This window comes from Chlorocebus sabaeus, chromosome 10 (assembly GCF_047675955.1).
Source record: "Chlorocebus sabaeus isolate Y175 chromosome 10, mChlSab1.0.hap1, whole genome shotgun sequence".
Lineage (NCBI taxonomy): Eukaryota > Metazoa > Chordata > Mammalia > Primates > Cercopithecidae > Chlorocebus > Chlorocebus sabaeus.
This window is the reverse complement of record NC_132913.1, coordinates 114,401,914-114,426,064: the sequence shown is the minus strand read 5'-3', so window position 1 is coordinate 114,426,064 and position 24,151 is coordinate 114,401,914. Positions and strand designations below refer to the sequence as shown.

The 24,151-nt window shown below is 40.4% G+C and overlaps 1 protein-coding gene across 6 annotated transcripts in view; it reads right to left on the bottom strand.

Moving 5' to 3' along the window:
• Positions 1-17,882, bottom strand: part of RHBDD1 (rhomboid domain containing 1) — a 161,332-nt gene extending 143,450 nt beyond the window's left edge. The window contains exons 1-2 of one of the 6 annotated variants that reach the window (XM_038001452.2): positions 17,782-17,878; positions 16,579-17,027 (exon numbers count right to left, since the gene is read on the bottom strand). The gene's annotated coding sequence lies outside the window, so the exon portion shown is untranslated. Of the gene's footprint in view, positions 1-15,706; positions 16,518-16,578; positions 17,645-17,781 lie in introns of those variants that run through there. The other 5 variants (XM_038001453.2, XM_038001455.2, XM_038001457.2 and 2 more) reach the window with 5 other exon arrangements.
• Between the last annotated feature and the right edge of the window lie 6,269 nt (positions 17,883-24,151).

Genomic DNA, 24,151 nt, shown 5'->3' with positions numbered 1-24,151 from the left:
CTGTGGTGAGCTATCACAGTGGGCAACAGAGTGAGACCCTGTCTCCAAAAATAAGATTAATCAAATTTAAAAAATAAGATCTTACTGAAAGAGACAAGGTAGAGCAATAAATTTTGAGTCAGATATTGTTTCTGGCAATTGTCTTAGTTCAGGCTGCTGTAACTAAGTACCACAGACAGGAGGATTATAAACAACAGAAATTTATTTCTCACAGTTCTGCCGGTTGCAAGTGTGACATCAGGGTACAGGAATGGTTAGGTTCCATTGAGGGCCCTCTTATGGGTTGTGAACTGTTTTTCCGTTATATACTCACATGGTAGAAAGAGAGCAAGAGAGCTCTCTGGCGTCCCTTTCATAAGGACTCTAATCCAATTCATGAGGGGTCCACCTTCATGACCTAATAACCTGCCAAAGGCTCCACCACATCCTTGTACCATCACTTTAGGTATTCTAGAGTCACCAGAATTTCTGGAGCCATTGCACACAGACATTTTTATAAAATTTATTTTTGTAAACACAAAAATTACTGTAGCAAAACTAAGGTGGCAGCTATAAAAATGGAAGTTTAAATGAACTATGGGAAAGTGATTTCAAATGCTACTATCATCTATTCTAAGCCACAGAAATGCAGGTCCAAGGCAATAAATAGAATCACCAAAAGAAACTGGCAAGTCAGGTCTTGATAATCAGTTCTATCATAGGGATTCAACAAAATTCAAGGGGCAGTAAGATTGATTCAGACTGTTTATGGAAAGGTGAGATCAGTCACTGAAGAGGAAATATGGCAGGGTAGAAAGTACACATGGCTAAACCGAAGACTTCAGCAACTGTGCAGGCCTTGCCACTGAGGAGGAGGATAGAACAGCTGAAGAACTAAAAGATAAAAGAAGCCAGGCCGGGCGTGGTGGCTCAAGCCTGTAATCTCAGCACTTTGGGAGGCCGAGACGAGCGGATCACGAGGTCAGGAGATCGAGACCATCCTGGCTAACACGGTGAAACCCCGTCTCTACTAAAAAATACAAAAAGCTAGCCGGGCGAGGTGGCGGGCGCCTGTAGTCCCAGCTACTCGGGAGGCTGGGGCAGGAGAATGGCATAAACCCGGGAGGCGGAGCTTGCAGTGAGCTGAGATCCGGCCACTGCACTCCAGCCCGGGCGACAGAGCGAGACTCTGTCTCAAAAAAAAAAATAAAAAATAAAAAGATAAAAGAAGCCAACAAAAACCCACCAACACCACCACAACAAACACCAAGACTGGCTGTTGAGGGTAAAAATTCCAAAGGAACTACATGCGTGTTGGTTTCAGGTAAAGGCAAAAGGCTGAGGAAGGGAACTGCAGATTTAGGAAATGCTCTAAACTACTTTCAACAATAGCAACAACAACAAAAAGGCTCATCTGTCAGTTTAACTAAATTACACAGAGTGAAGGTATAGGATTCACAATTAATTCATTCCAAGGGACTACAGACTTTTGCCAAAGTGAGAGGAAAAGATGAGGCCCTGGTAGTGCTGAGCAAGGTGCAGGGGATCCCCAGGCAATTTGGAAACTTGAGGTTAAAAAAAGCAAAGACGATAAAAAATAACTGGAGGGACTATTTCCCAGAGAGGGGACGCTTCCACCTCTACTTTTGCCAGCTGTCCTGGTTCTGCCCATCCTGATTTGGCTCCTAGTTGTGTGGTCCTGGATATCCAAGGTCATCAACCTCCTGAACAACTGGTTTCTTTAGGCTCAGTTGGATCATCAAGTTGCTCTGCTGCACATAGAGTTCAGGAAGTTTAATTCTAGTCTTAAGACTGAAAATCTTTCTCCATCTATTGTCTCTGCATTCGGGGGGAATGTGTTTGGAACCCACACATACCCTCAAATGCAGAGACATATATGGAGAAAAAGACATGGAAACACACAGAGAGAAATGGAGAGGAATTTATCAATTCTCCTTGATGGAAAAAAGTTTAGCTTCTTCCTTTCTGGAAGAGGCTAAATGTTAACAAGGTCATCAACGGGACTCAAAACAAATAACATACTGACCATCTTCCACAGGTAAGGCAGAGTTATTAGGCTCAGAGGAAAAAAAAAGAAAGAAAGAAAAAAAAAAAGGCATAGGGCACACTTATTGTTCCTTGTTTCAAAGGAGTTAAGTTGATTTCCTGAATGTAATCAGACAGGAGACAATGCTTCAACTCCCTAGGGTGACTAAGGATGTAGATTTAGAAAAACACATGTAATAGAGTTGTACGGAACTACCCTAGCTTTCCTTTTCTCGTGATCACCAAAGAAGTCTCACAGAAGATTCTGCAGCAAATAGGAGTCCTTTTATGCATACAAACACTTTTATTCATTTACTGTTGCCCATTTGCTGGGTGGATTTCATGCAATATCAGTGGAATCTACAAGGGACCTCAGAAAATCATACACATGCACAGAGCCTCTTAAAAATCACTCTGTCTTAGATCTCCTATGGATTAGAACTTCTGAAAAGGGGGATAGTGTAAGGTCAACTTCCTTATAGACATCACCTAGAATCCTGCATATCCACGTTTGAGACCAGGATGGCACCATCTTAGAAGGGCAGCTAGGTTTTGCTCCTCTCTGTACTTTCCTAACTGGGAAAAACAAGTTCAAAACTCCAGATTAACTGGGGTCACTCTGATGCCATAAATCCAACCCAAACAGTTTTAAAAGAATGAAAAAAAAAAAAAAAAAAAAAAAGAATGAAACCCTTTGTGCATTCTTGTAATGGAAGGATAGAGGACCCTTGCTAAAAGACCTCTCTGAAACTGCAGAAATTTAACTTAAAACACTGAGTATTTAACCTTATTTTCTATTACACTCCTACGACTGGTTTCGCAATCAGATCATGTTTGTTTTTAGGTGTTTGCTGAGTGCCAAGAGGTGGTTAAGATGGCTGACTAGCATCAAGCCACTCAAGACCACTAGGCCCATCTATTCATTGTGTTAGATACCTTGAGCAAATGATCTCATCAACCCCTGTCTGTTTCCCCATCTGTAAGACAGGTCAGTAAAGATTCAGTTAGCACGCTCTTAACAAATGAAGCTCTTTGTTGTTATTATTATTGTGCATTACTGTTTTAGTCTGGGCTTCCCCAAAAAGCAGACTCTAAGACAAGGGTCCCTGTGGAAGTCACTTATTTGGGAGGTGACCAATACACTGACTGGGGCGTAGGGAAGCACGACAGGAATGGCAAGATGTAAAAAATAAATAAATACCTACACATATATATGTAGAGAGACAGAAAATACATACATATTCTCAAAAGAGCTATCACTGTGAATGACTGGAGCTTAATCTCACTGGGGAACTCTGAGAGCTAGAATAGATATAGATATATAGATACAGACATAGATATAGATATAGATATATAGATATAGATACATAGATATAGATATATAGATATGGCTCAGTGTTATGCCCACAGGGCAAGGGAGTCTGCCTTGACTGTCATTGCCCCGTTACCACAGAAGGCAAAAAGGACATCCGGGGCCAGAGAAAGCACTTGATCAAAGAAATGTAGGGTCTGGAGGCTAGAAGCCTGCTGGAATGTCCCCTACGGGCCAGGGGATGTGGGCGGAGCCTGAGGGCAATGCTACCATGGCACCTTAGCCTGAGACACACACCTGCCTCCACCAACCCATGCAATTCCTTCCCAATCCTCAAAGCCAGCTCCTGACCTGACTCCCTCCTGACAGGCTCCTTGCCCATGCCAGTGCTCACTAACCTCCCAAATGCTTCCTGCACATATGCTCACTCCACTGGTGCCAGCAGGATTCACCAGGGAACCTTCATCATCTCTTCCAAATGGTGTGTTTTCCTTATACATTGGAGCCTAAGAGCATACAATCTGGAACCTAAATTGGTCCTACTGACTGGCTTTAGCTTTAAGAGCTATGTGACATTGCCACGTCATTTAATCTATGTCTCAGTTTCCCACCATGTAAGATGGAGTAGTAATAATAGCTAAACCTGATCCTAAAGTTCTTATAAAAACTAAACGACTTAAAACATTGAGATTCTTACATAATGCCAGGCATACAGTAATCACTCAATAAATCACAGCTATTTTTTAATGACTGAAAAAGAAATCCCATTTTGCTACTGATTGATAGTTATTCTAAAATACAAAAGGTCAAACCACCAGCCAAAGTGACATACAACCACATTACTAGTTAATCTGTAGAACTGCTCTCAAACTTTACGTGATTACCCTATTCAATCCTCTAAACTTTATAAAGTAGGTATTATTATTAACCATTTTATAGATGAGCAGGGATTTTAATCAAAATAATCTAGCTCCCAAGGCTGTCCTTAAAATGAAATTGTGGTCCGGTTTGTCTGCAGAAAAGAGTTCTTAATTCTCAAGCTAGTCTACACTCAGACTCAGCAACTCACCAAAATTACTGTTTAAGTGTCCCTACTGCTTACTGCCTTTAGTGGCTTCCAGTAAGTTGATCTTGGCTGATTCTTTACACAAGCCTTTCAGATTTCAGGGTGGTGATTTGACTTGTGACCTCAATTATCTGAGGGACCTAAGGAAAGTATTTGATTTTTCAGTTTGTCCAGCTTTTTTTATTGTGACGATGATGACTTCTAGTATCTTTATGCGTCAGAGCTGAGACCAGAAGTTACCCCCAATTGTCTACTAGTAAGATATGACACTTTGACTACCAAAAAATTAGGGAGGACATCATCTCGGCATAAGGAATAGTTTTTCCCAAGAAAGGTATCTGGTGACTTCCATTACACGTTAAAATATTCATGCATTTTTAAAACATTTCAAATATAGAAAATCTCACTATGTAAAACTTATATTCTACATCAATTGTAACTGTTTTCTTGAGGACAAGTCGATTTGTAGATCTATATAGCATAGAATACTATAGAGAATAGTACCAAGTAATGTTCAAATACCCAACTTATTTTGGTATTTGTTATCACAGTCACAGATAAAAAAAAAAAGAAAAGAAAAAAAATCAGTTTTAAAAATCAAGTTTAAAAAAAAAGTAACAATAATCCAAATTTCATTTTTTTCATCTTAGAATGTATTCTATGTAAATAGAAAAGCACCCACACCTTCTCCAACTTTATCCTACCAGGGCCAGCCATCTGGCTGGCTAGGATTCTGGTTGGGAGGACTTCAGGGGGTTGGGGAGTTGCAAGGCGTTCCATCTTGGCTTTCCTTCACCCCCAGGCCCTACCCTGCAAAGCAAGGATTACTCTGAGAGAGAAGTCAGAGAGGCGAAAACTGCTTTTCTACCTTTTAAGAATTACTAGTATAAAGGATCACTGTCCCTGTGTTTTGCCAGATCACTGAAAGCTGCATGGTCAGTTCATATCATGTTGTCTTTATAGAATGCCATTTGCGGAGATATAATCTAATATTAGAGGCCTTGACATAGGTCTCACCCAAAGAATCATCTTTATATTGTTGTGAAGCACCATTCAGACAATGTTTCTCATGCAAAATCTCATTACAGCTAGAAAAAGCTTAAGTCTGCCTAGCAAATGAATATGCTTCCCTCTGCTGAAAGCCACTCAACCATTTGGGTTGGTTGTTTTTTCTTTACTACAAGCTTGTGTCTTATGTCATCTAAAACAGATACTTTTTGGAAATGGGCAAATAATGTAAAAATATACGTCAATATTGAAAATGTTAAGGCAGTCTAATTCAGAGAAAACCTTAAGGAAGTTTCTTCACCCCAGTCAGGCTTCGAAAGATAAAAAGTAGATGAAAGAAAGGTATTTTAAAGAAAGAAAACAGCATGTATGTGCTGTTACCGTAGAGACATACAATACAATAATGTTTAGGGATGTAGAAGTAATTAGTATGCTCCATTCTGCTCTGCTATAATGCTTGTTTTGAAATGAAAAAATTTGCTCAAATGCAGCTTGTATATTAGGGAATAATTTGAGCAAAAGCACAAATTTCACTTTTGATGCATGCAGAAAACTGCACCCTGCTGAGGTAAACTGCACAGAAATTCACAAAATGAACAATTTTATACATTTCAAACATCTATCAGTTACCCCAGGTCAGAGTACATTATAAGCTATACCTATCCACATGTGCAGTTAACAACTTTCCATCCACTACTTGACAAAACCCTCCTCCCACTACTTGACAAAAATTCATAAGATGCAATCCTGACAACTACTTCCATAAGCAAAGGTCAGGACTTTTGAAGGTAAAATGCCATATTTTCTTACATTCATAGTACTTACATATTTTTTAACCATTTAATAATGGCTGGTTGTCAGTCATTATTATCCCACTTCTACTGCATGTTCTCCATGTTTTACTCTTACACTTCCATTCTTTTTTTTTTTTTTTTTTTTCTTTTTTAGATGGCGTTTCACTCTTGTTGCCCAGGCTGGAATGCAATGGCACAATCTCAGCTCACTGCAACCACCACATCCCAGGTTCAAGCAATTCTCCTGCCTCAGCCTCCTGAGCAGCTGGGACTACACGCGCTCACCACCAAGTCTGGTTAATTTTTGCAGTTTTAGTAGAGAAAAGGTTTCACCATGTTGGCCAGGCTGGTCTTGAACTCCTGACCTGAGGTGATCCACCCGCCTCGGCCTCCCAAAGTGCTAGGATTACAGGTGTGAGTCACCGCACCCGGCCTACACTTCCATTCTTTAATCAAACCTACAAAAGTTTGAAGTTCTCCTTACTCAAATATTCAAAACACCACATGCTTTTAATTTTCTCAGACAAATCAGAATTAGAGGGGATAAATTCTCTATCAAATATGCCCCTATTTTTCCTTTTCTGATTTCTCTATCAAAAGTTGTTTTACTATCCTTCATACAAACTTTAAAAATGAGATTCATTTAATTTTGGCATTTGTTTACTTGACTGTATGTCCTAAATGTGCCAAGGTTTCATGTCTGATTATAGTTATTCAAGGACACAAGCAACATTTCCATTTGGCCAGATGCTTTCAGTAAGATAAATAAGTATAATATTCACTGTGAGTATATAATCCTGACCACCAATTTCAACAAAAAAGTAATGGAAAAATAAAAACAAGAACCCAAGATCAGATGTCCTGACAACACATGCAGCTCAATGAACAAACTGCATTTACATTCATTGCGCATGTTTCACTTCCAGACAGCACACAAGGTCAAACTACTAACTGTCAGTTACAATAAGCTTCTAAACTGCTGGTCAATTACCTGGTTAATAACAAAAGACAAGGCTATGACATCATTACAGTTATAATTTACACAGATCAGCTTCCTGTTAATCAAATATATCTTTAAAAGCATTTAATTATTTTTCACCTAGAAAGCAACATTCAGCTTTGTTAAATGAAAAGCAATCTTGTTGAATTCAACACGAAAGGCTGTCAGGCTGCTCTAAGATGTAAAGAACAAACGGCTTCACAGGGCACACTGCTGCAATACAGCAGTTGTTGCCACATTCACAGCAAACAGAAGCACAAGATGATGGATAATACAACACATTTTAACAGTTTCAGAATATAAAAAAGTTGTCAGGAAACAAAGTAAAGAGATGGGCTTTGGGAAAAGAAATGTCCCAGTGCTTTTTGCCAAAATTATATACAGGGGTAGCAATATTAACATACGCAGTATAGGACAGCAGTTAAGGGCATGGTCCTTGGCTCTACGATACACCAGTCACGTGCCCTTAGGAAAGTTAACCTTCAGAGTTTCACTTGTAAAAGAAGATAACATAGGTTCATTTGGTTTCACGAGGATTAAATGGGATTATGTATATATATTTATTACACAAAATCACAAATTGTGACATGATAGTGGTTTTGCCCATATAAACAAATAAGACTTAAAATAGTTTTAAAATGTTTTTGATAACACAGTAACTAATTAACATTTTCCATGACTTTCTGTGAACCTACATTTTAAAACTGCATAATGTGATTAAATTACACATACATTTTTAAAAAAGTATAAGAAATACAGAGAAGCAACCTGAAAGCAGAAATTATGTTTTCATTTAAATAAGCTTTATGTAAAATCTCAAACCAGGATCTCTGTCAAGATTATCTGATGATTTGAGAATTTAATGAGCCTCCATTTTAGGAGGAAAAAAAAAAAGTCAGCGTCAGCTGGCAAAATTCTTTCTCCACCTTTTAGAAGTGTTACATACCATAAATGAAAATGATTAGACGATATTTATACGTAAAAAATAATGGATAAAAAATGAAACTACCAGATTTTGTATATAACCTTAAATTTCGCTCTACTGCTAGGTGAATTAGTGCCAACTCCAATTCTGACCCATCGCCATTTATGATTTCCAGTATCAATCATAAGCCAGTTTCTTCTCTCAGAGACCACAAGGTTTAGTGTAATGAGGGCTCATTAAAGTTCTCCAACTGACAGCCCTTCAGACCTAGGTTTTTAAACCAGGAGGCACACAGGGAACAGCAATGCCAGCATCCCATGATCACTGCTTCAACAGGATTTAAGTAGTTCCATTCTCAGGTTTACTCTGCACCAGATTTCTTTGTCTACCTAAAGTCAATGAAAAAATGAGAGCTACCACCACTCCCTGCCCCCATTTAAATTAATCTGTGTAAGAAGTGTTTGTGAATTATTTATGTAACTGAAGTCTTCCCTGCACAACAACTAGTGAAAAGAGGGAAAAAGCATGCCATGCTTCAAATATATGTTATATTACCACAAACCACATGGGATGTCCACAAATTATTAAGTGATAGGGAACAGCTTAGGGCTTTTTGCCTGCATAGCATCAATACTTCATTCTTTCAGGAACAGGAATCTGTCTCTCACTCCCATTGGATGTGGTCTTCGGTGGGGGACAGGGGCGGGGGGGGCAGCTATCAATCAAGGGTGCCATTTCTAATACTGGTCCAAGGTGATAGTGACCAAAGTTGGAATAATAACTATTTCCCTGGAATTTAAAACTTGTGCTGAGAAACTATGTGATCAACAACTTTTGGAGCTGGTTCTCAGAGCGTTAATTTGAAGAGTTTTCCAGATCTACCAAGTCTCCCCAAACCTCAAGAGCTCACTTAGCTGCTGACCTTTATGCACATAAACTAGAAAATCCAGAGGAAATGGCTACATTCCTGGACTCATACACCCTCTCAAGACTGAACTAGGAAGAAATTGAATCCCTGAATAGACTAACAATGAGTTTTGAAATTGAAACAGTAACAAATAGCCTACCAACCGAAAAAAGCCCAGGACCAGATGGATTCATAGCTGAATTCTACCAGGGTACAAAGAAGAGCAGGTACTATTCCTGCTGAAACTATTCCAAACAATCTAAAAGGAAGGAATCCTCCCTAACTTCTTCTGTGAAGCCAGCATTATGCTGATACCAAAACCTGGCAGAGATACAACAACCAAAAAGAAAACTTCAGGCCAATATCCTTGATGAACATCAATGCAAAAATCCTTAACAAAATACTGGCAAAATGCATCCACCAGCACATCAAAAAGCTTATCTACCTCGATCAAGTTGGCTTCATCCCGGGATGCCAGGTTGGTTCAACATACACAAATTAATAAATGTGATTTATCACATAAACAGAACTAAAGACAGAAACCACATGACTATCTCAATTGATGCAGAAAAGGCCTTCGATAAAATTCAACATCCCTTCATATTAAACTCTCAAAAAACTAGGGATTAAAGGCACTTACCTCAAAATAATAAGAGCCATATATGACAAAGGCACATACCTCAAAATAACAAGAGCCACACATGACAAACCCACAGCCAATATCATACTGAATGGGCAAAAGCTAGAAGCATTCCCCCTGAAAACCAGCACAAGACAAGGATGCCCTCTCTCACCACTCCTATTCAGCATGGTATTGGAAGTTCTGGCCAGCACAATCAGGCAAGAGAAAGAAATAAAGGGTATTCAAAAAGAAGAGAGGAAGTGAAATTACCTTTATTTGCAGATGACACGATCCTATACCTAGACAACCCCATCATGCCAGCCCAAAAGCTTCTTAAGCTGATAAGTAACTTCAGCGAAGTCTCAGGATACAAAAATCAATGTGCAAAAATTGCTAGTATTCCTATACACCAACACCAGGCAACCAGAGAGCCAAATTATAAATGAAATCCCATTCACAATTGCTACAAAAAGAATAAAATACCTAGGAATACAGCCAACAAGGGAAGTGAAAGACTTCTTCAAGGAGAACTACAAACCACTGCTCAAAGAAATCAGAGAGGACACAAAGAAATGGAAAAACATTCCATGCTCATGAACAGAAAGAATCAATATCATGAAAATGGCCATACTGCCCAAAGTAATTTATAGATTTAATGCTATTCCCACTAAACTTCCATTGACATTCTTCACAGATTTAGATAAAACTATTTTATGGAATCAAAAAGAGCCCAAGTAGCCAAGACAATTCTAAGCAAAAAGAACAAAGCTGGAGGCATCATACTACCAGACTTCAAACTATACTAAAATGCTACAGTAACCAAAACAGCCATGGTACTGGTACAAGAACAGATACATAGACAGATGGAACAAATTAGAGAACTCAGAAATGAGACCACACACCTACAACCATCTGATCTTTGACAAACCTGGCAAAACAACAAATAAAGGATTCCCTATTTAATAAATGGTGCTGGGAGAAATGGGTAGCCATATGCAGAAAACTGAAACTAGACCCCTTATATCACACACAAAAATTAACTCACGTTGAAGTAAAGACTTAAATGTCAAACTCAAAACTATAAAAACCCTAGAAGAAAATCTAGGCAATACAATTCAGGACATAGGTATGGGCAAAGATTTCATGATGAAAACACCAAAAGCAATTGTAACAGAAGCAAAAATAGACAGATGGGACCTGATTAAACTAAAGAGTTTAATCAGCAAAAGAAACCATCATCAAGCCGGGTGCGGTGGCTCAAGCCTGTAATCCCAGCACTTTGGGAGGCCGAGACGGGTGGATCACGAGGTCAGGAGATTGAGACCATCCTGGCTAACACGGTGAAACCCCGTCTCTACTAAAAAATACAAAAAAATTGCCGGGTGGATCACGAGGTCAGGAGATCGAGACCATCCTGGCTAACACGACGAAACCCCGTCTCTACTAAAAAATACAAAAAGCTAGCCAGGCGAGGTGGCGGGCGCCTGTAGTCCCAGCTACTCGGGAGGCTGAGGCAGGAGAACGGCGTAAACCCAGGAGGCGGAGCTTGCAGTGAGCTGAGATCCGGCCACTGCACTCCAGCCCAGGCGACAGAGCGAGACTCCGTCTCAAAAAAAAAAAAAAAAAAAAAAAAAGAAATCATCATCAGAATGAACAGACAACCTACAGAATGGGATAGATTTTAAAATCTATCCATCTGCCGGGCGCGGTGGCTCAAGCCTGTAATCCCAGCACTTTGGGAGGCCGAGACGGGCGGATCACGAGGTCAGGAGATCGAGACCATCCTGGCTAACACGGTGAAACTCCGTCTCTACTAAAAAATACAAAAAAACTAGCCGGGCGAGGTGGCGGGCGCCTGTAGTCCCAGCTACTCAGAGGCTGAGGCAGGAGAATGGCGTAAACCCGGGAGGCGGAGCTTGCAGTGAGCTGAGATCTGGCCACTGCACTCCAGCCTGGGTGACAGAGCCAGACTCCGTCTCAAAAAAAATAAAATAAAATAAAATAAAATAAAATAAAATCTATCCATCTGACAAAGGTTTAATATCCAGAGTCTACAAATAACTTAAATTTAGGAGAAAAAAACAACCCCATTAAAAAGTGGGCAAACGACATGAACAGACACTTCTCAAAAGAAAACATACATGCAGCCATGAAACATATGGAAAAAAGCTCAACGTCACTGATCATTAGAGAAATGCAAATCAAAACCACAGTGGGATACTATCTCATGCCAGCCAGAACAGGTATTATTAAAAAGTCAAAACACAACAGATGCTGGCGAGGCTGCAGAGAAAACAGAATGCTACTACAGTGTTGGTGGAAATGTAAGTTACTTCAACCATTGTGTAAGACAGACTGGCGATTCCTAAAGACCTAGAGGTAGAAATACCATTTGACCTAGCATTCCCATTACTGGGTATATACCCAAAGGAATAGAAATCATTCCATTATAAAGATACGTGCACACATATGTTCAAAGCGGCACTATTCACAATAGCAAAAACATGGAATTGACCTAAACGCCCATCAATGACAGATGGATAAAGAAGATGTTGTACATATGGAATATTATGCAGCCATACAAAGGAATGAAAGCATGTCCTTTGCAGGGACATGGATAAAGCTAGAAGTCATTATCCTCAGCAAACGAACATGGGAAGAGAAAAGCAAACACTGCATGTTCTCACTTATGAGCTAGATGATGAGAACACAAGGATATGGCGGGGGACCACCACACACTGGGGCCTGTCAGGGAGGTGTGGTAGGCAGGGAGAAACAATAGCCAATGGATGTGGGGCTTAATACCTAGGTGACTGGATGATTTATGCAGCAAACCACCATGGCACGTATTTACCTATGTAACAAACCTGCACATCCTATACATGTACCCTTGAACTTAAAAGCTGAAGAAAAAAAAATTAGCTGGGTGTGGTGGCACATGTCTGTAGTCCCAGCTACTTGGGAGGCTCAGGTGGGAGAATCAACTGAGCCCAAGAGGTCCCGGCTGCAGTGAGTCAAGATCACACCACTGCACTCCAACCTGGGTAACAGAGTGAGACTCTGTCTCAAAAAAATAAATAAATGAATGAAAAATGAATATGGCTTGAAAAAAAAATTCCTTCAATATGTTAGGATAAGGGGACTACATGGGCAGTGTGCACAAAATTCATTCCTAGACTTGTTCAAATTTAGAATAACTGATTCATTACAACACACATAATTGCAATATTGCTGGTATCAGTAATATATTTTTAAAAAAAGGTAGTGAAATTTTTTTCACAGTATTGCCCAAGAGACTTTTTACTCAAAGAAAAAAAGCCCAAATTATATGTAGTTGCCAAAACACACATATACACACAAGTCCACACACACACCCCCCTATACATTATTTATAAAACTGAAGTCATTGTAAGTAACATTTATATTTATTTCATTCATTACTACCCTGATATTGTGACTTTGCATTAAAAATGCATAAGCAAATTAACACCTGGAGAAACAGCTGTTGGTGTAATGACAACACTCCTGGAGCTAATGCCAGAAGATCTGGGGTCAAATATGGATGCCATCGTATACTAGTATGTGGCCTTGGGCAAATCATATAATCGGTACTGTAGAGCTTCTGTTTCTTTATCCATAGACGAAAAAAATTCCACTTACATCCTAGAATCACCATCAAGAATAGATGAAATAGGGTATTATAATAAGGCGTGTAGCACATCACCAAAGTTTTTCACTCTCCTTTCCTCTCCTTAATCAGCCTTTCCTGCCGTTAGAACTAGATTCTATTGCTGTGTAATTATGAGGTGCATGTAACAATGTCCAAGAAACTAGATGGTAAATAACTCCAACATGCAAACCTGAATGCACACATTGTTAGTTGGCCATCATCTAGATCCCAAAGGGCTCTTGCCCACTATCTGTTGCTTCCCAGAAATTTGATAGATTTTCTTCCCTGAATACAGCCAAAATTATCTATGGGCTTTCAAATACCACCATCATGATACTGCCACAAAGCAGCTGGTTGATTGAAAGTAACTCCCCCTCCCCCAAGCTCCAGCTGTCACCAGGAAACCCTCTTCGATGTGTGAAAAAGACAATGTAATATCACTATCACTGTTAATAACAATCTAACAAATACTTAAAATTTGAAATTATTTTTCTTATGAAGGCTCATTAACTGAAAATTAACTCTCTAAAAAAAGAAAAACACTTTACCATATAAATATAGAGAAGTTGCTTCCATACAACAAAAAAATGACAGGGCTATAAACACAAGTAGTACATTTCCTTTGACTCCCTGTTTCTTTCTCCCTGAGTCATTTGTAATCCTAAACAACAGTCAGTTAAAATGCCAAATAACTTTTAATAGTGATACAGCTGTCACAACTTGGAGGGATTTTTTTCAAAAGCTAATTCCTCAAAAAAGAGCGCAGAATCCTACTTTGTAAAATATGGGTCAGGTGGATTCTTTTTTCTCAATAATCACTCACTCCCCTGCGTGAAAAGCCATCCATATGGTGACGTGGCTGACAACCTTGGAAACTGTCTTCAGAACAAGTTTATGAATCCCATTTACCACAATTCTTAATACCATTACTTTTTAGGTATAGCTCATGCCCTGAGGATTTCTGTTCCACCACAGAGCTTCACATCCAGCTCCCCACAATCCTAGGTTCCCTAGGCACATCTCCTAGCATCGCCGCCAAGGACTGAGAGCCTGTGCCCTTCAACCTCACTGTTCTTAAAGCTTCTCGGCTCCTGAGTTTTACAGATAAGATTCTGTTTAAGAGGCTCCCTGTTGAAAAAAGATATGAGGACCACTGCTTACATGGCTATAATTGTAACATAAAAGGAAATCTACCTTTTAAAGAATCGCTTGTTTTTAATAGATTTTTTAAACAACGTTTACATATACATGTATGTATCTAATTTTCCATAAATGTATAATTTCCTTTTATACTTGGTCCCCACCCCCATATTCCAATATACTGACAAACATACATTATGACCTAGTGTGAGTCCTTTCAAGTATTTTCTGCACTCATACATTCATATGCAATATATACACACAAAAATACATGTAAGAATTTTGTTATCCCTTATTAAAAATGGAATGTAAAACTTTTCACTTTGCTATTAAGAACTTGTGTTTTTAAAAAATATTAACAATTTCAGGGCTAACAGCATTTTCTCATCCTTTGATGCACACCTTCAGTGAGGTCTCATTTCCTGTAACAGTGTCCCCTTCTCTAGCTGACTGTCCCCATTAACTAACTGAAGAAACTTTATTATTCATCCCCTGACCTTTGGATGTTTACCTGCCTGTAAACATCCAAAACAATTTCTAGAAGTTGCTGTTACAGTGATAAAACTGAAGATGGTGTTTTTCCACGTTAAAGTTTCAACTTTTTTCAACTGTTTTTTCTCATTCACAATAATGTGAAAGCTTTGACCCCATTTCAGCATTTTATGGTTAAAAAGAAAAGCAGTGCAGTCAGGTAATAAAATTACCTCATTTATAAAAATATTACAAAATGAATGGCATAAAGTTAGGTTTGAGGTGACAAATACCTTGTTTTCCCTTTGTCCGACACATATTTACTGAGCCTCTGTGCCTAAAACATGTTTTATGCGTTATTTCATTTAATTCAATGGCCTGCAGTAGCACATCCTATGACTCCTACTTTACAGAAATTCAAGTGGGGAGGATGTTAATTTGCCTAAGGGACGCAATCACTAAGTAGCAGACCCAAGATTTTGAGCAGAAAGACTTGTCTGACCCAAAACCACGGATAGCAATCTGCCTCTCCGGTAGGGAGAACAACAACAACAACAACAAAATTTGATGCCTTTGAAAAATAAACATTTCATGATGGGGCAGTGCCAATTTGGCGGCAGAGCTAACGAAATTATTTCCAGAATAATCCATCCAAAGTGACTCATGTTTCACCTGAAAACTCTCAATATCCAGGAGCCATGGTGTAGCCTTGGGAGCAGTGTGCTCTAATCAAAACGACATGTGTAGGCCACGGTTTGGTACTGACCTTCTCAACACTGCAGTGAACGTCGCCTTTAGAGCAGCTGCTTTAAATCTTGAATATTTCTTTTTCCCCCTACAATGGGCCCCTGAAGGAATTAAAGTGGTAAGAAAACACTGCATCTAAAAAACACAGCAGGTTGAGGGCACTCCTGTGATCCTTCCTGAAAAGGGAGGTATCTAAAGTAGACATGAGATCTTTGCTACCGTGGAGCTGTATGACATATGGGAAACAAAGATAAGGACAGAAACATCTTCAGCCTTGGATTTTGCTTGCAAGTCACTATGTTACAATACTTCTCAACTCCAAAACTAGTGCTTACCTTTGGTCTTTACCAAATTCTGGGTCAAACAAGGTATAACTAAACTGAAGACGAGGCAGGTGTATCACCTGAGGTCAGGAGTTCGAGACCACTTGGCAAACACCTCTACTAAAAATGCAAAACTTAGCTGGGAGTGGTGGCAGACACCTGTAATCCCAGCTACTTGGGAGGCTGAGGCAGGAGAATCGCTTACACCTGGGAGGCAGAAGTTATAGTGAGCCCAGATCGCGCCATTGCACTCCAGCCTGGGCAGCAAAAAGAGACTGTCTCCAAATAAACAAATAAAACTGAAGAGCTCACAAGGTCAAAGAATTAAAAACTACTCTTCAACATAAATACTAACGTTATTCTTAAAAATCCCACAACCACAATAGCATTAGTATGCACTGCTTTAACTTTTAACTGAGCATCCTGTATCCAACAACCTTGACTACACAGAACTGAGAGTCCCGAGGTGGTAAACAAAATACCCTCTAAGCAGTGGTCCCAATATCCATGCACTACAACTCATATCTACCCCGCTGAACAATCCTTCCAGCACAAACTATGTACTTACTTTATGCAGTTCTAGTAAGTTATTTAATAACATCTTTGGGGGGTTTTCTATGTGTTTGGTGTTAAACATTTTTCTTGCATCTTCATATTCCTGCCCTGTGAGGTAACATGTCCAAGTGTCTCCATCTAGGAATTACTTCAATTCAAATTCCATTATATGTGACTGCACAATGGGTGTTATCACTACGCCAGTAATTCTCAAACTCTAGCATCCAGGTGCACTGGTATCAACTGGAAGGCTTGTTAAAACATATTTCTGATCCAGTAAGTTTGGGGTAAGATCCCAAAATGTGCATTTCCAAAAAGTTCCCAAGTGATGCTGATGCTAGCGTCCTATTGGGACTATTTAGAAACCAACGCACTTCTATTCTCCTCTGAAAGAATACTTGTTTTCCACAGCGATGGCAGGCCCGCAGCAAATCAGAAGCCTTTAAAGTTTATTAGAACCACCTTAAAAAGACACACAAATGTGAGAAATTAGATAAAGCCTTCTAACAAGCAATTTCAAAGGGAGGGGAAAAAAAAAAGTCTGGGAGTCACTGAGTGTACTGCAAGGAGACCTAAACACCTCGATAACTGAATCATAAGTAGGCAGGCAATCATTCATTTTGACAGTAACGCTGAGTCTTCAAAAGAGTTTATGCTCAGTCTAGAAAAACAAATAAGGCTGTGATCCGTTTCTTGCAAACGTTTATCCAAAGGTTTTTAGGTTTGGGCAGAAAGGGTTTTACTTTGGTGAATTTTTTGTCCCCTAATAAAAGTTATTACTGCGGTGAGGGTTAGGCTTGTTCTGAGAAGCTGAAAGCTGTACCGACAGCACCTGAAACTGCACGCTCTGCTGCTGACGCAACTTCATTTCAAACTTCCTGCTTTCAAAAGGAACCCTTTAAACTCGCTCAGCGCCAACCCCTTCCTCCGAGTGTGGGCACGTCGTTCCCGTGCGGTCCGGCGGAGAAGGGGCAACGTCCACAGGACCCCGGTGGAGTTGCCCCAGGAAACGCCCTCCCCGCTCTCGAACTTGCCCCGGACGGGGAGGCTATGCCTCCAACCCTGCCATGCCTCCCTCGCCCTGGCCCCCCGGGAGGCGCCGACCTCCGCCCAGCAGCCCCTGCCCGGCGGCCAGCGCCCGCAGCCCGGGAAAACATCGAGAGACGCCTCTCAGAACCGACGCCAGGAGCCGGACCAAACAGACGCGGAAACTCACGCTCTCTACGACCCGCCTGCGTCCCCACGTCTTCGCGTGCACGTGCGTCATCACGCACGTTCCCGATTCCCGGGTGCTCCCGGTTCCTCCGGGCCGGGTACGGGAGGGGAGGGCCCTAAAGCGGACGGCTTGGCCATGGCGCATGCCCAGTTGTGCGCGCCCGCGCTCTGCTATTTGCGGGCAGCGTGCGGCGGCACTGGCCCCGAGGGTGCTGCGAGGGCACGGCGGGGCAGGACCGTTGCAGAGCGCAGTAAGGAGAGTGTGCACCCTCGCCCTGTCTTCCAAGCTCCACGTGAAATGTGGATAATAATATTCCTTACTGCCATAAATTGCTACTGGCTGCTTACAACGCATAAAGCAAACAAGCGGCCTGCGTTCAAGGGACCCGACCACGAGGGGAGAAGCAGCGAGTGGGTCCCGGCCGCCTACCCCAGCGGGAGCCTCTACCCAGGTTCTCTGCCGGGGAGCTTCGTCCTTCTGGGCCCCAGCGCAGCCGCACGCTGGGTAGCTGCTGCTTGGAAGGGTCAGATACCGCCTGTTAGGCGGAGGGTGGGAGAGACTCTCCCGCTTCAGGAGCTATCTGCAGACAGTGAGAGGGCGGTTTATCGCAGAGTCCCAGAGCCAGCCAGATGGTTGCGGGTGCACCTTTCACTCCCAGAAGCTTGGGTCTGGGACTGCACCACGCAGCGTTTGCCCATTTTGAGGGCTTTAGGTGTTTCGTATTTCAGTTAATAGAATTTCGATTACCAGATCATTTGATACCATTTTAATTGTTTGCTATCGGGAGCAAGTTTTATGTTCAGCTGTAGGAGTCAGGCTAAGTTAAATGTTGCAATGCTATATTTATTTAATATGATATGAAAAAACTATCTTACAGCCGGGCACGGTAACTCACGCCTGTAATCCCCGCACTTTGGGAGGTCGAGGCAGGAGGATCACTTGAGCTCCGGAGTTCGAGACCAGCCTGGACAACATAGTGAGACCTTGTCTCTATTTAAAAAACAACAGGCCTGGCGCGGTGGCTCATGCCTGTAGTCCCAGCACTTTGGGAGGCTGAGGCGGGCGGATCACCTGAGGTCAGGAGTTCAAAACCAGCCTGGCCAACATGGCGAAACCCCGTGTCTACTAAAAATACAACAATTAGCCAGACATAGTTGTGGGCGCCTGTAATGCCAGCTATTCGGGAGGCTGAGGCAGGAGAATCCTTGAACCCGGGAAGCAGAGGTTGCAGTGAGCTGAGATCTCGCCCCTGCACTCCAGCCTAGGCGACAGAGCAAGACTCCGTCTCAAAAAAAAAAAAAAAAAAAAAAAAAAAATCTTACAGAATTTGCTGTTAGCTAGGGTAAATATGCTCTTTTTCCAAGAAGGAATCCGAATATCCGAATACAGGTGGTTTAGTGTTGCTCTTTGTTTATTGGAAGTTGTAGCAGCTGTGTTTAGATAGTCTGCTAAAACAAAAACTGCCTAAACCAGAAGAGTTTATCTTTTGCCATTGTGTATGAAAACTCTTCATAGGAATGTTTATTTTGGAGTTTGAAATTTAAGTGAAAATGTGGCTCATGTATAGATGTGAGTTTACATATGACTTTCAAGTGACAAAGAAAATTCTTAGCAAATTGTATGTGTTCCTTAAGACTTGTAAGTTACCCGTTTCCTAGAAAAACAATATACTCCTCCAAAAGCTCACCTGACAATGAGAAACTGCATTTCTGGAAATGAAAAGTCAAATGAATGCGGGGAAAAGTAAATTGCCTATAGAGGTATTTTCTGTATTTCCCTAGAGGGGGAAATGTGTAATTTCTCAAAAGGAAGAAGTCCTCATTTATCCTTCTGATCCACTATCATATGAATCCATTCAATTACTATTAATCCTATCTTCTGTTCTCCATCACTCTATACACCTTTCTATAATTGCATCATTTTCTTGTCCTTATAATACATCAGATGCAGAAGTCATTTTAAGGGAGCCACAAATCAAGAAGTCTCAATTCAATAATTTCATTAAAATGTAGCAATATATAGGGACTAAGAATATTCTTAGGTAATTATGTTCTGTTTCAAATATCAGTGAAAATTGTCATAGACATTTAAGAGGTAAAAGACATTTAACAGGTAGAAAAAAATACCTACCTTTTTAAAAACGACCTTCTCTTTTGCCCTATGTGATTTGTTGAGCAGACTGGGTTTTTTAAACGTTTTTATTGAAATGAGCATGTTGTAACATGCTCATATCCCATTTAAATTGACAAACCACTTGGATAATAATTGTATATCTTAAATATTAACATATGAAGCAATCAGCAGCAGCATCCTTTCACTGAGCAAGGCTCAAAAATACCAAAGAATCAATGCCAGAATAAATTCTTTAACTTAAAATATATGTAATCACTACATTACCATGTAAAACAATGATTTCTAAATGCTGAAAAGTATGTATCTTAATGATGAGACAAGGCAACACTGTGCACATTGTGCATAATATGTGAGACATTGAATGGTATAAAATAAATTTTAACTTTTATCTAAGACTTACAGGAAAAGCAGCAATATCTATGATTAAGCCACCTGACTTAAATGAGTGTTTCTAAGATGTGGTACTTGCACATAAGCAGAGGAGTGGTGGTAACAACCCTTGTACAATTAATAAATCCAGGATTGGAACTGACAGGAAGGTAGACAAGTGTCATTCTCAGATTTCAGAACCCAGCCTGAAAGTGAGACGTCAGGCAACAATACCGCGCAACAAATACACAACTGGATCATCTTTTTTAAGGGAGAAGCTTGTTTAGGTTTCTAATTTCTTTTAATGAACCGAGTATTGATTACTGTTTTACCCAAAACTGTACCAAAATATGTGTAAAGCTGATCAAAGAATTTATAGCTTTCTTGTTATAGAAAAGCTTGCAAATTAAATAATTCAGATCTCAATTTAAGAACTGTAAAAGTGAGAAACTGGTTCATGTACCATAATGATAATAATACCAATGATACTTAACAGTAGACTATGCAGACACGAACCATAAGAGATTTGTAGTGGCTATACTAATATCAGATGAAATAGACTTTAAGAAAGAAATTTTTTTTTTCTTTTTTTTTTTTAAAGTGCAATGGCGTAATCTCGGCTCACTTCAACCTCCACCTCCTGGGTTCAAGCAATTCTCCTGCCTCAGCTTCCCAAGTATCCGGGATTACAGGTGCCCGCCACCACGCCTGGCTAATTTTTTTGTATTTTTTTTTAGTAGAGATGGGGTTTTGCCATGTTGGCCAGCCCGGTCTCAAACTCCTGACCTCATGTGATCCACCCTTCTTGGCCTCCCAAATGGGATTACAGGCCAGCGTGCCTGGCCAACAAGAAATATTTCTAGAGACAGAAATTCCATACTGATAAGAGGGTCAATACATTGGGAAGATATAACAGTTATAAATGTATATGCACCCAGTAACAGAACCCTAAATTCATGAAGCAAAAATGATTGAATGAATAGAGAAATATACAAACAACAGTAATTTTATATTTCAGTACCCTACTCCCAATAATGTATACAATAACCAGGCAGAAAATCACTACGTATGTAGAAGTCTTGAACAGGACTCTCAACCTAACTGATATGTACAGAACACTGTACTTAATGACAGCAGAATTGATGTTCTTTTTTAAAAGTATACTGGGCCAGGCACGGTGGCTCACGCCTGTAATCCCAGCACTTTGGGAGGCCGAGGTGGGCAGATCACAAAGTCAGGAGATTGAGACCATCCTGGCTAACATGGTGAAACCCCGTCTCTACTAAAAAATACAGAAAAATTAGTTGGGCTGTCTGTACTAGAAAATAGAAGGAAATTAGCCAAGTGTGGTGGCAGGTGCCTGTAATCACAGCTACTCAGGAGGCTGAGGCAGGAGAATGGTGTGAACCCGGGAGGCAGAGCTTGCAGTGAGCTGAGATCGCCACTGCACCACAGCCTGGGCAAGAGACAGAGACTCCATCTAAAAAAAAAAAGTATACTCTCCAGGATAGCCCTGTGGTCGGCCATAAATAAGTCTCAGTAAATTTAAAAGAATTGGGATCATACAAAGTATATTCTCTAATTACAATGGAATTAAATTAGGGATTAACAATAGAAAGAAATTTGGAAAATCCCCAAATGTTTGGAAATTAGGTTACTCATGTGCCAAGGAAGAAGTACTAAAGGAAGTTAGAAAGTATTTTGAAATGAATGAAAGTGAAAACATATTGAAGTCATGCACTGCAGCTGAAACAGTGATCAAAAGGGTATTTAGTCCTTTAAACACCAAGAAAAAGACTCTCAGATCTACACTTCCACCTTGAAAACTAGAAAGGAGGAACATAAACCTTTAGCAAAGGGAGGAAATAATTATCATATTGCAAATCAATGAAATAAGTAACAAAAATAGAGAAAATGAAAATCAAAAGTTTGTTTTTTGAGAAAAAAACAGTAAAATTAATGAGCCAATATTAAACTGGCCAAAAAATTAAAAAGACCAAAATTAGGAATCAAAGCAGGTACGTCACTACCAACCCAAATTAAAAGGATTGTAAGAGACTGTAAATAACCTTGTGCCAATAAATTAGACAATGCAGATGAATTGGACAAATTCCTAGACAGACACAAATTGCCAAAATTGACTCAATAGAAAATCCAAAAAGACTTCATTTTATATGGTTGTCGTTAAAAAAAAAAAAAAAGTATTACAAACTAGGTGGCTTAAGACAACAGAAATTTATTATCTCACAGTTCTAGAGACATGAAGCTCAAGATCAAAGTGTTGGCAGGGCTGTGCTCCCTCTGCAACCTAGAGGAGAGAATTCTTGTCTCTTTCCCACTGCTGGTGTTTTCAGCAACCCTTGGCCTTTCTTGGTGCTCCTTGGCTTTGTAGCTGCAGCACTTCAGTCTCTGCCTCCATCCCCACATGTGCTGTTCCCTCAACGTGCCCGTCTCCTAGAGGTTGAAGTGCCCAGCCTACTCCAGTGTGACCTCATCTTTACGAATTACATCTGCAATGACCCTCTTTTGAAATAACATTCTAAGGTACTGGGGGTTAGGACTTCAACACATCTTTTTAGATGACACAGTTCAAGCCATAACGGACATGTAACAAGAACAGAAAGGTAATACTTTCCACAAAGAAAATCTTCCCACAAAGAGAAGCCCAGGTCTAGATGGATTAACTGATGTCAATCCATCAAATATTTAAGGAAGAAATGATACCATCATACACAAACTTTCTGAAAATAGAATAGTTCTCCACTTATTCTGCAAGGATGTTATTACCCCGATACCAAATTCAGACAAAGATACTACAAGATCAGCATCCTTTGTGAACATACAAAAATTCCCAATAAAGTATTAGCAAACCAAATATGGCAATACATATGAAGGATAGATCATATACCATGAATGCAAGTTTGACTTTACATCAAAAAAGGCCAGGTGCAGTGGCTTACGTCCATAATCCCAGCACTTAGGGAGGCCAAGGTGGGAGAGTCCTTGAGCCCAGGAATTTGAGACCATCTTGGGTAAGATGGTGAGATTATGTCTATACAAAAAATTAAATTAGCCAGGCACAGTGGCACACACCTATAGTCCCAGCTACTCAGGAGGCTGAGGTGGGGGATCACTTGAGCTCAGTAGTTCAAGGAGCAGCAAGCTGTGATTGTGCCACTGCAGTCCAGCCTGAGTGAGGGAGATCCCACCTCTTAAAAAATAAAAATTCATATCTGGACACTGTGGTATGCACCTGTAGGTTCAGCTACTTAGGATGCTGAAGCAGGAGAATCACATGAGCCCAAGAATTTGAGGCTCTAGTGGGCTATGATTGCATCTTTGAGTAGCCACTGCACTCCAGATTGGGCAAAATAGCAAGACCCTCTTAGCAAAAAATTAATATAAAACGCTATAGTAATAGGCTAGAGGACAAAAACCACATGATCATCTTAATCAGTTTGAGCTGCTATAACAAACATTCCATAAATTGAGTGACTTGTAAACAACAGAAATCTATGTCTCAGTTCTGGAGGCTGGAAAGTTGACAAACGAAGCATCATGGGCAGTTTGTGTCTGATGAGTGCCCACTTCCTCATAGACAGCGCCCTCTTGCCCTCCCGCTGTGTCCTTACATGCTGGAAAGGAGAACTAGCTCTCTGGGGTCTCTTAGAAGGGCACAGTCTCATTCATGAGAGTTTTGTCCTTATGACCTAATCCCCTCCCAAAGGCTCCACATCCTAATAACATCACCTTGGAGATTAGAATTTGAACATACAAATTTTGGGGCAACACAAACATTCAGACCACAGCATCATCTCCATAGATGTAGAAAAGCACTGTTCTAAATCCAACATGTATTTATGATAAA